We start from the raw sequence: 11606 nt of genomic DNA, 5'->3' as shown, positions 1-11606 counted from the left end.
GTTTTACCTCCATCGAGAGGGCCCGAACCTGGGTAAAACTTCGTGTCCCCTGCCTCCTGTTACCATCCGGCCTAGACACACAGTTCGGGACCCCCTAGCCGAGATCCGCCGGTTTTGACACCGACATTGGTGCTTTCATTGAGAGTTCCTCTGTGTCGTCGCCATCAGGAAGGATGCCTCGCCCCGTCTTTAAAGACGGCACCGTTGCTAAGGGAGCTTTGGCTGTCGGCCAAACCCTCCGGCTAGGTGGTTTTCTTATGACCATCTGTTCGGCTTCTACGCCGACGATGACCTCTCGAGCCATCGAAAACAATCTTCATGTCAACTCGGAACTTTCCGAGCAGTTAAATCCAATAGAGCTTTCCTCCATAAACGAGCTCTTGGATCGCTTCGCCGGCCTGGGAGTCGCTACGGATTACGACCAGATTGGGCCTAAAACCGATCTGAGAGAGATTAACTCTCCCCAAGCCACCCATCACGTTGCCGTGGTAGAGGGACAGTGTGGCGACCCTTCATCTATCCTAAGGACTCGCTACGTCCGGATTCCCGATCCCTCCAAGACGGATGTCCGCGGAGGGGAGGATATCACTCAAGACCTGAACCTAGAATCAAGCGACGGACTGGATTCATTGGACGACATCCAGGAATCCAAACTTTCGAGTTCGGAAATTCCTCGGCCTCTGAGCCTCAGAAGGGGTAAGGCTTCGGATTCAATTCCGCCCACCCACCCGAACATTACCGATCTATCCCAAATCAGGCAAGAGCCCAAAGAAACAGTACATCATTACTGGGCCAGATTCCTCCTGGTTATGCACAGGATAAAGGGCTGCCGCGAGGAAGACGCAATTTCATCCTTCTGCAATAATTGCACGGACAAGGGAATACTCAATGCCATAAGTCGCCGCGATATCACACGCTTCGTTGACTTAGCGTCCATAGTACGAAAGTACTGTGCGATGGAAAGTGCCCGGAAAACCAAAACAAAATTTTGGGACAATCCGGCCCTTAATGCAAGCCCAGTCCGAAATAAAAGGGTGCATCATCGCCAGACACCCGGGTCAAACACCAAAAGGCAAAAACCCTCTACAGGGCATGGAACCGTACTGGAAGGATGGCTTAATGGACCCTGTAAAATTCATAGTACAGAGGACGCCACACTAACTCACAGCCTTAGAGCATGTTGGATACTCCGGCAGGTGGCTAAAATTGGCGAAAACCTCCTAATCCCGGAGGCCACAGAAAGCCACCCCAGAGACACCAATACGGTATTGACAGTCTTCGAGACCTTCGCATCAAATAATATGCAAAAAAGGACACTCCGCAGCCTTGCCGAAGTCTACCAAGTAGCAACAATAAACCCATGGAGTGACATGGCCATTACCTTCAACGCCAGTGATGAACCTAAATTCCGAACAGCCCGAGCACCAGCCGCATTGGTCCTCAGTCCAATAGTGGATGGCTTTCGTCTCACCAAGGTACTCATGGACGACGGCAGCGGATTGAACCTCATCTATGAGGAAACTCTCCAAAAAATGGATATAGACTGGAACCGCATCACGCGAAGCAGCACAACCTTTAGAGGAATAATCCCTAGTCGGGAAGCGCGCTGTACAGGAAAAATCACACTAGATGTGGTATTCAGCACGCCGGACAATTATAGGTCTGAAGAAGTCACGTTCCATGTGGCCCCGTTCAGTAGTGGTTATCACGCTTTGCTAGGGCGGGAAGCATTCACAATCTTCCAAGCAATACCCCATTACGGGTACATGAAGCTCAAGATGCCCGGGCCTAATGGGATCATCACTCTCGCTAGTGATCTAGATGTAGCACTCCGCGCCGAAAACAAGACAGCCGCACTGGCCCTCGAGGCACTATCCGAAGCCCTAGCGGCCAAGGAACTGACTGCGCTGTGCTCTACCGTAAATAGGGACGATGTGGTACTCGACAAAAGATCCAAGTCCACCTCCTTTAAACCAGCGGACGAAATAGTCAAATTCCAAGTCCATCCAATGGACCCCAATAAAACAGCTTCCATCGGGGCATAGTTAAACCCTGATGTCGACTCCGCGCTGCGAGAGTTCCTACGAGAGAACTGGGACATTTTCGCCTGGCACCCTTCAGACATGCCAGGAATCCCATGCAGGCTGGCCGAGCACAGCTTAAATATCCAAACAGGATTCAAACCTGTCAAACAGGCTCTTCGGCGTTTCTCCGAACCTAAGAGACAGGCTATGGGAGAGGAGCTAGCAAAGCTATTAGAGGCCGGATTCATCAGAGATATAAAACATCCCGACTGGCTAGCAAACCTGGTGATGGTACCAAAAAAGGACAAATCCTGGCGCCTGTGTGTTGATTTTAAAGACCTTAACAAGGCTTGCCCAAAGGATCCCTTCCCCCTCCCCCGCATTGATCAAATTATCGATGCTACCGCAGGACACGATTCGTTGTGTTTCCTCGACGCATATTCTAGCTACCATCAAATAAAGATGGCAGAACCAAACCAAGCCGCAACGGCATTTATCACACCATACGGGCCATTTTGCTTCAACACGATGCCCTTCGGGCTCAAAAACGCTGGCGCAACATATGAGCGCATGATTCAGACATGTCTGGCAAGCCAGATCGGTAAAACAGTGGAGGCATACGTAGATGATGTGGTCATCAAAACAAGACATGTTGAATCTCTAGTAGACGACTTGAGGCTCACATTTGCTAATCTCCGAACATACGACATCAAGCTCAACCCGGAAAAATGCGTTTTCGGCGTTCCAGCCGGAAAGCTCTTGGGCTTCATTGTATCCAATAGAGGAATTGAAGCAAATCCAGCCAAGATCCGAGCTCTGTCGCAACTGGATATCCCAAAGGACCTCAAACAAATACAAAAGCTAACCGGATGTGTGGTGGCTCTAAGCCGCTTCATCTCCCACCTGGGAGAAAATGCCCTTCCCATTTACCGCCTCCTTCGGCGCACCGAATACTTCAAATGGACGGACGCAGCCACGGCCGGACTCGACGAAATAAAAGCCATACTGGCAACAAACCCAGTCCTGGCCGCGCCAAACACCGGCGAACCAATGCTATTGTACATCGCAGCAACACATCAGGTTGTAAGCGCAGTGCTCGTCGTCGAACGAGAAGCGGACAGACACAAATTCCCCCTTCAAAGGCCTGTCTATTATGTGTCCACTGTCCTCACTCCCTGCAAATCACGGTACCCGCATTATCAAAAGATTGCGTACGCGGTGTTCATGGCATCCCGGAAGCTACGACACTACTTTCAAGAGTGTTCAATAACAGTAGCCTCGGAAGTACCACTTAACGACATTATTAACAACCGTGACGCAATGGGACGGATTGCGAAATGGGCCATCAAGCTCCTCCCATTCGACATAACTTATAAGCCATGACGAGCCATCAAGTCACAAGTTTTGGCCGATTTCGTCGCAGAATGGACGGAGGCCGAACTCCCTAAAGAGTACGGCACATATTCAAATCGGATCATGCATTTCGACGGCTCCAAAATGTTGGCCGGACTGGGGGCTGGTGTCGTTTTGACGTCCCCCACAGGAGACACAGTTCAATACGTACTACAGATTCTGTACACGGACTCCAACAACACAGCCGAATATGAGGCCCTTCTACATGGTCTCCGGATGGCAGTATCCATGGGCATCCAACGCCTTGAGGTGCACGGGGACTCGAACCTCGCAATATCCCAAATAAACGGAGACTTCGATGCCAAGGATCCGAAAATGGCAGCTTACCGCAACGCCGTCCTAAAAATGTCAGCTCAGTTCGAGGGGCTTGAATTTCACCATATAGCCCGGGAAAATAATCAGGCGGCCGATGTCCTGGCACGCATCGGCGCAAAACGCGATGTAGTCCCCCCCAACATCTTCTTGGAAAGGCTTTTTAAGCCATCCGTGGCATGGGAAGGGGAGCCGAACAATAACAGCTCGGACCCAACCGCACCACCCGACTTCGAACATTCTGACACAATCCGTGGCTCTGCCATTGAAGTAACACCTTCAGCCCACGTAATAATGGCCGTCATCGCCCCATGGACGGAACCATTCCTCGCCTACCTTACTAGGCAGGTACTCCCCGAGGACCAGAATGAGGCACGCTGCATAGTGCGCCGATCCAAAGCCTACAGAGTCCACGAGGGGGAGCTTTATAAGAAAAGCACTACCAGAGTCCTTCAAAGGTGCATCTCCGAAGAGGAGGGGCGGAATCTCCTGGCTGAAATCCATGTCGGACTCGGCGGTCATCACGCTGCAGCCCGATCTCTGGTAAGCAAGGCCTTCCGTACAGGCTTTTATTGGCCGACGGCCCAGGCAGACGCTCAGGACTTAGTCCAGCGATGCACCGGTTGCCAGCTCTTTGCAAACCAAAGCCATATGCCACCCACCGCCCTCCAAACTATCCCCATCACTTGGCCCTTTGCGGTCTGGGGGCTTGATATGGTTGGACCCCTTAAAGGCGGAACCCACAAGCACAAATACCTACTCGTCATGGTGGATAAGTTCACCAAATGGATAGAAGCCAAGCCTGTTAAGACGGCTGAATCCGGGCCTGTGATAGACTTCATATCCGGGGTTGTACACCGTTACGGCGTCCCCCATAGCATCATCACTGATAATGGCACGAACTTTACGGCTGACGAGGTAAAACTCTGGTGCAAAAACTTGGGCATCAAGCTCGATTACGCTTCTGTCTATCACCCACAAACTAACGGCCAGGTCGAACGTGCAAACGGTCTTATCATGAGCGGCATTAAACCCATATTAGTACGATCCCTCAAGGAATCTAACACACACTGGGTAGAGGAGCTCGACTCCGTACTCTGGGGGCTGCGGACCACACCGAATCGCACCACCGGATATACACCATTCTTCATGGTGTACGGCGCTGAGGCAGTTTTGCCTTGCGACATAATTCATGACTCACCTTGAGTGCGCATGTACAAAGAAAGAGAAGCCGAGCTCGATCGGCAGGACAGTTTGGACGCATTAGAGGAGGAGCGTGACGTGGCAAAAGCCCGTTCCGCATTTTATCAATAGCAGGCTCAAAGATACCAAAGCAGAGAAGTACGGGCCAAAAATTACAACGTTGGCGAATTAGTTCTACGCCTGCCGGACAAGAAAAAGGACAAACTCAAGCCCAAGTGGGAAGGTCCCTTCATCATCGACCAAGTCCTGACTGGTGGTGCGTACCGCCTGCGAAGTGCATCGGATAACCGACTCGAGCCGAACCCATGGAATGCAGCCCGCCTCCGAAGATTCTATGCCTAGCGCTAGATCCTGTGTTCGTCTCCTTACTCTGTCCATTTTTTATATATACCTTCTGTCTTACATTTCTCTCCTTCTCTCTCTCTTTTCCTCTTATAACCTTTAGAGGCTCACAAAGTGACGCGCTATCCGTGCTCAGCAAACCTGGGGGCTTCTTTCAACAGAAGCTTATTTCTACGGGCTTCACACCCAACACATGTGTCAAACTTCCGCGTGTACCTTTTATTCACCACTATATGCATCGATATGACTTAAGTTTTGGCCCAGCTGGGTTGCCTGGCTCCTGTGCTTACCCCTACGTTCCTGATTGTTCGGCTAGGCGGTAAAGGGAGCACCTCTACGATTGTTACTGCTGGGTCAGCCGGACGTGTACCTCAGACTGGGTGAAGCCAAAAGCTAGCGTTCTTAAGGGAATATTCGGTCGGTGAACTAAAGACGATCTTTTTTATTTTTTCCACGTGCCCCCAGATGTTTTTCCTGCGTTTCTCTTCGCAGCATGGACATGCACTTTAGGGCATGCCTCCCAGGGAAAGGAACCCCTAACGAAACTATTCTCCCTGGAAGATGTTTCTTACTAACCATGTAATATAACATAACTAGTCGGGCACTTGTCTGTTCACGCCAGAATGACCCCTACGCCTGGTCTCCACGCATTCCCCGGTTCTTATATAACCGCATGGGAATTCAGACACACTCCGGACCGTTAGGTCCCGAGGCTGAAGCGAAAAGGTCAGCCATGACAAATGATCTACAATCCGGCCAGAAGGCATTATAAATGTTAATTAAATTACATAGTCATTTTGACTAATTGTACTCCTCTTCAATACCATCTAACAGGCTGTCTAATTTACAGTCCTGCTGGGAATACTTTGCGGCCAACTCTACTTGGTCGTATACTAAGCTCACAGGGATCTCCTTCCCATCGGGCCCTACAGGACCAACCTCGGCCATATGGTTGGGGTCGGCCTGTGAATACCGCGTCTTCACCATGGCCCAGGCCTCCCTAGCGCCTTGACGGCAGGCTGATATCTTCCACAACTAGAAGCGCCGCCGTGCTCCCCTCAGCTTCTCCGCAAGCTCTCCAAGACCTTCGGGTGTGGAGACGGATGGCCACAGGACCTGGGCGACGCCTCGCATCGCCTGCCGAACTCGATCGAGCAATTGCAAGAGCTTGGGAAGAAGGTCACCCGTAGAACCGGACATCTCCTCTGCAGGACGACCTGTTAACATACCTACGGATATTGCTCTGTTAATCAACGGCACCGCCAAACTTTCTTTTAAAAGGTTCGTTCAAGCACTTACTAAATATGCCGCACGGAAGCCGCTGATTCTCCTTCACGGAGTCTGACAGCTGGGCACGAACATCTTTTAGCTCGACGCCCAGCCGGGTGTTGGCATCTTGGAGAACGTTCTTCTCCCCCATCACCTTTAACAGCACCCTCTCACCAGCCTTTAGTTGACGTTCGAGGTGTTGCCTTTCCGGATTCAATCCGGCGCCATCTGCAATTTTATTTGTCAGATTCGCACAAAAGCCGTGCTTCACCACATACTTATCTTTCGAAATGTATATTACCAGAGGGGGTCTCCTTAGGCTCCCCTGCCGCGGCTAGTGCGGCCTCCAGTTGGGCTTTGCACTCTTCCAGCTCCTGGGTCAGTAGGGAATTCTTTTCTGTAAGAACCTGCATTTCAAATGATCCTTAAACCAGTTATTCTAACTGTTTTCAGTCTCGGGGGCTACTGCTACATATATATTTACCAAAATTTTCTTACCCGTATGTCTGTTACATATTGCTCCGTGGCTCTGGCTAGACCATTTTGAGCAGCACGGAGGTGCGCATCTCCCGAATTGAAGGCATCTAATGCCTCTTGGGAGAAGCAAGCGTCGCGAAGAATTGTCCGGCGACGCCTGTGGTTCGTGGCACTTTCCACCTCTGAGTTGGTGGCAGATAACCCGTCCGCATCCTCTGTTGGAGGAACGTCTGGCACATGCCGTGCGTTCGCTTCCGCCCCGGACCAGGCTTTGGAGCCTGGCTGGTGGAGGCGCAATTAGCAGCCTCTCCGGATATAGTCCGACGAGGTCTGTTTGTCCTGAAAAGGGCACGAGTGTCAAAAGTGCCTCGAAGGTATAACAACTGGGATAAAGGGGCGCGCCATACCTTCGCGCCGATGCCTCGGTCCGGACTGCACCTCTTTTCTGCCCATGGGGCCCTGCGGCCCCTGGTTGGTTTGTCGCCGCAGGTTCGGCCTTCTGCCTCAAAAACGTCCCCTACAAAGTTCGGTTGCAATCAGGAAATTAAACACACGTGGACGGACCCCTGTCCGGGGTACAGGGACTTCGGTCTCAGGTACCTGGGGTGTTCGGATTGGCCCTGGGTAATCGGCCGTAATGGCCACCAAGGCGTTGCCCTTGCTCAATTGATGGAACACTCCATCAATCAGCTCCACAGATATGTCCGGATCCTCTTGAGTGGCTGGGTCGAGAGACCATCCTGGGTCCTCGGGTTGTGGAGGCGGGCTGCTTATGTCCTTAACGGCCCGGCGCAGTTCCTGCGTTGAAGTCATCAGACTAAGTATTTAAAAATGGGAACACTAAATGGATGAGCAAGTAAATGCGGCCACTTACCCAGCTTGGGGGATTGTGCATAGAGAATCCACCCTGTGGGTTGACGTGGAGAAATTCCTCCTCTTCTCCCTTGTACAAAGTGGACAAGATCTTTAATAGAGCGGCAACTGAATCTGGTCCTTTACGGCCGTAGCGGGTGGCGTCGTCCTCCCCGTTGAAATCCCACATGGGGTGGCTTCTGTACTGAAGCGGCTGCACCCCCGCATGATGCATTCGGCCATAACTCCGATCATGGTTAGTCCAAAATGGGCCAACAATCTTATTCGGCCCATGAGATAAACGATGTCCCTGTCACTTTCCCTTTGAGGGCTCCGTGGACACTAGCTTAGGCGCTTCTTTAAAGGAGCACTATCGAACTCTGGGAGACCGATCCGGACAGGATCTGGCAGCGGGACGTCTTCTATATAGAACCATTCTGAGGGCCAGTCTTCGGACGTCTTCTTTGGGGTTCTGGACAGATATCCGGTCCTGGCGATGAGCCATACTTCGGCTCCGCCCACTTGATACATTAACCCTTTCTTGGAACGGGGCACGAGGCAAAATAGCTCCTTCCACAGTCCGAAATGAGCTTCAATACCCAAGAACAGCTCGCAGAGGGCTACAAAGCCCGCGATATGCAATACTGAGGCAGGCGTGAGATGATGTAGCTGGAGGCCGTAGAACTCTAGCAGCCCCCGGAGAAAATGGGTGGATGGGAAATCCAAGCCCCCTTATTAAGTAAGGGACAAGGCACACCCGCTCTCCTTTGGATGGATTAGGGGCATTCTCTGCTTGCTCTCCGCTGTTGTAGACGGCAAGACCGGCTCGGACCGGGACCATATAGGCCGGGGGGAGAAATCCCTTGGTCTGAAGCGTCACTAGCTCGCTGTGCGGAGTAGAACATCTCTCCCAATATCCAGGCTTAGGGCTAGAAGGGCGAGCAGAGGAGTTGCGGCGGCTGGCCATGGTGGAATGGACCTTGGTCGGATGCGCTCTGATGAACACTCATGGAGGGGAGAAGGTGTGGATTGGATCTAAATCCTCGTCCCCTTAAAAAGGGCAACTCATTTACACGGCTAGGGGTGTGAACGTAAAAATACTCAGACTTTTCATATTCGTTTGACACGTGGAAAATGACCATTATTGGGCGTAGAAGCCAAGGAGCGCAACATCTACAAGAAACCGGACTTTATTCAAACAGGTACACGGAATTTGGAGGAGAACCCGCCTTGCAATGCCGAAGACAATCTGCACGCCGGACTCATCGTCATTGAAGCCTGGTTCGGGGGCTACTGAGGGAGTCCTGGATTAGGGGGTGTTCGGATAGCCGAACTATACCTTCGGTCGGACTCCTGGACTATGAAGATACAAGATTGAAGACTCCGTCCCGTGTCCGGAAGGGACTTTCCTTGGCGTGGAAGGCAAGCTTGAAGATGCGGATGTTCAGATCTCCTACCATTGTAACCGACTCTATGTAACCCTAACCCTCTCCGGTGTCTATATAAACTGGAGGGTTTTAGTCCGTAGGACAACATACACATCAACAATCATACCATAGGTGTAACGCCCTCGATGCGGCTATATCTCCCACGTGTCGAAGCACGGCTTAGAGGCATAACCGCATTGAAAGCAATGTCGCAAGTGAGGTAATCTTCACACAACCCATGTAATACATAAGGGAAAGAGATACATAGTTGGCTTACAATCGCCACTTCACACAATACATGAATAAAGCATTACATCATCCAAATACAATCAAGGTCCGACTACGGAACCAAAATAAAAGAAGAACCCCAAATGCGACAAAGGTCCCCGATCGACCCCAACTGGGCTCCACTACTGACCAACTGGAACGAAACAACACAAAGGACAAGATCTTCATCGAGCTCCTCCTAAGCTTGGTTGCGTCATCTGCACAGACTCATCAGCAACTGCAAGCTGGTTTTGGAAGTATCTGTGAGCCACGGGGACTCAGCAATCTCGCACCCTCGCGATCAAGACTATTTAAGCTTATGGGAAAGGTAAAGGTATAAGGTGGAGCTGCAGCAAGCGACTAGCATGTATGGTGGCTAACATACGCAAAAGAGAGCGAGAAGAGAAGGCAAAGCACGATCGATAAACTATGATCAAGAAGTGATCCTAGAACAACCTACGTCAAACATAACTCCAATACCGTGTTCACTTCCCGGACTCCGCCGGAAAGAGACCATCACGGTTACACACGCGGTTGATGCATTTTAAATAAAGTCAACTTCAGGTTTTCTACAACCGTACATTAACAAATTCCCATCTGCCCATAACCGTGGGCACGGCTTTCGAAAGTTCAATTCCTGCAGGGGTGTCCCAACTTAGCCCATGACAAGCTCTCACGGTCAACGAAGGAATAGACCTCCTCCCGAGACATTCCGATCAAACTCGGTATCTCGGTTCTATAGGACACTTCGACAAGTTAAAACAAATCCAGCAACACCACCCAGATGTGCCGACAAATCCCGATAGGAGCTGCACATATCTCGTTCTCAGGGCACACCGGATGAGCAAGACGTGAGGTAGGCCAGCTCAGAGTTGCCCCTGGTAGCCCCGGACATCGCTCGGTTGGACCAACACTCAGAGGAGCACTGGCCCGGGGGGGGTAAAATAATGATGACCCTCAGGAGCGCGACTCCCAAGGGAAAAGAAAAGGCTAGGTGGCAAATGGTAAAACCAATGTTGGCCATTGCTGGAAGAGTTTTATTCAAGGCGAACTGTCAAGGGGTTCCCATTATTACCCAACCGCGTAAGGGACGCAAAATCCGGGAACATAACACCGATATGACGGAAACTAGGGCGGCAAGAGTGGAACAAAACACCAGGCATAAGGCCGAGCCTTCCACCCTTTACCAAGTATATAGATGCATTAATTAAATAATATATATATAGTGATATCCCAACAAGGAACAACAACTCCATGTTCCAACAAGGAACATACTTCAATCTTCACCTGCAACTAACAACGCTATAAGAGGGGCTGAGCAACGCGGTAACATAGCCAATCAACGGTTTGCTAGGACAAGGTGGGTTAGGGGCTTGGTTCAACAATATAGGAGGCATGGTAAGCAAGTGGTAGGTATCGTAGCATAGGCAAAGCAAAAGAGCGAGCAACTAGCAAGCAAAGATAGAAGTGATTTCGAGGGTATGATCATCTTGCCTGAGATCCCGCAAGGAAGAAGAACGAGTCCATGAAGAAGACAAACGGACGTAGTCAAACGAATCCTCACAACTCCGGAACGAAACCGAAGCTAACGCGAGAAGCAACCCAGAAAGGAGCAAACAACAAAGTAAACAATCATCACATAAGCATGGCATGATGCACAACCAGGTATGATGCATGTCCGGTTTAAATGAGGCATGTCATGGCGAAATGCACAAACAATCCTACAAATTAAATGGAGCTCAATATGCAACGAGTTGCATATTGACGAAACACCACATGAATTATTTAGTTCTCTCTCGTTTAGGTACTCAACAATATTAAATATTGTTAGCATGCCAAGAGGTGAAGCATAAAGAAATTATCTATCTAGGCAATTTTAAATGAGGCCGGAACAACAAAACGACAAGTCCGGAAAATCCCCATATGCATTTAGCAATTTAATGCAAACAACAATTTTAAACATTTTAGTTTTTGTTATCATGATGCGGGTGACATGAGCAAGTTTTATGCAAATTTAAGA

Source organism: Triticum urartu, chromosome 5 (genome assembly GCF_003073215.2).
Source record: "Triticum urartu cultivar G1812 chromosome 5, Tu2.1, whole genome shotgun sequence".
In the NCBI taxonomy this organism is placed as follows: domain Eukaryota; kingdom Viridiplantae; phylum Streptophyta; class Magnoliopsida; order Poales; family Poaceae; genus Triticum; species Triticum urartu.
Note: the sequence above shows the minus strand (reverse complement) of the source record.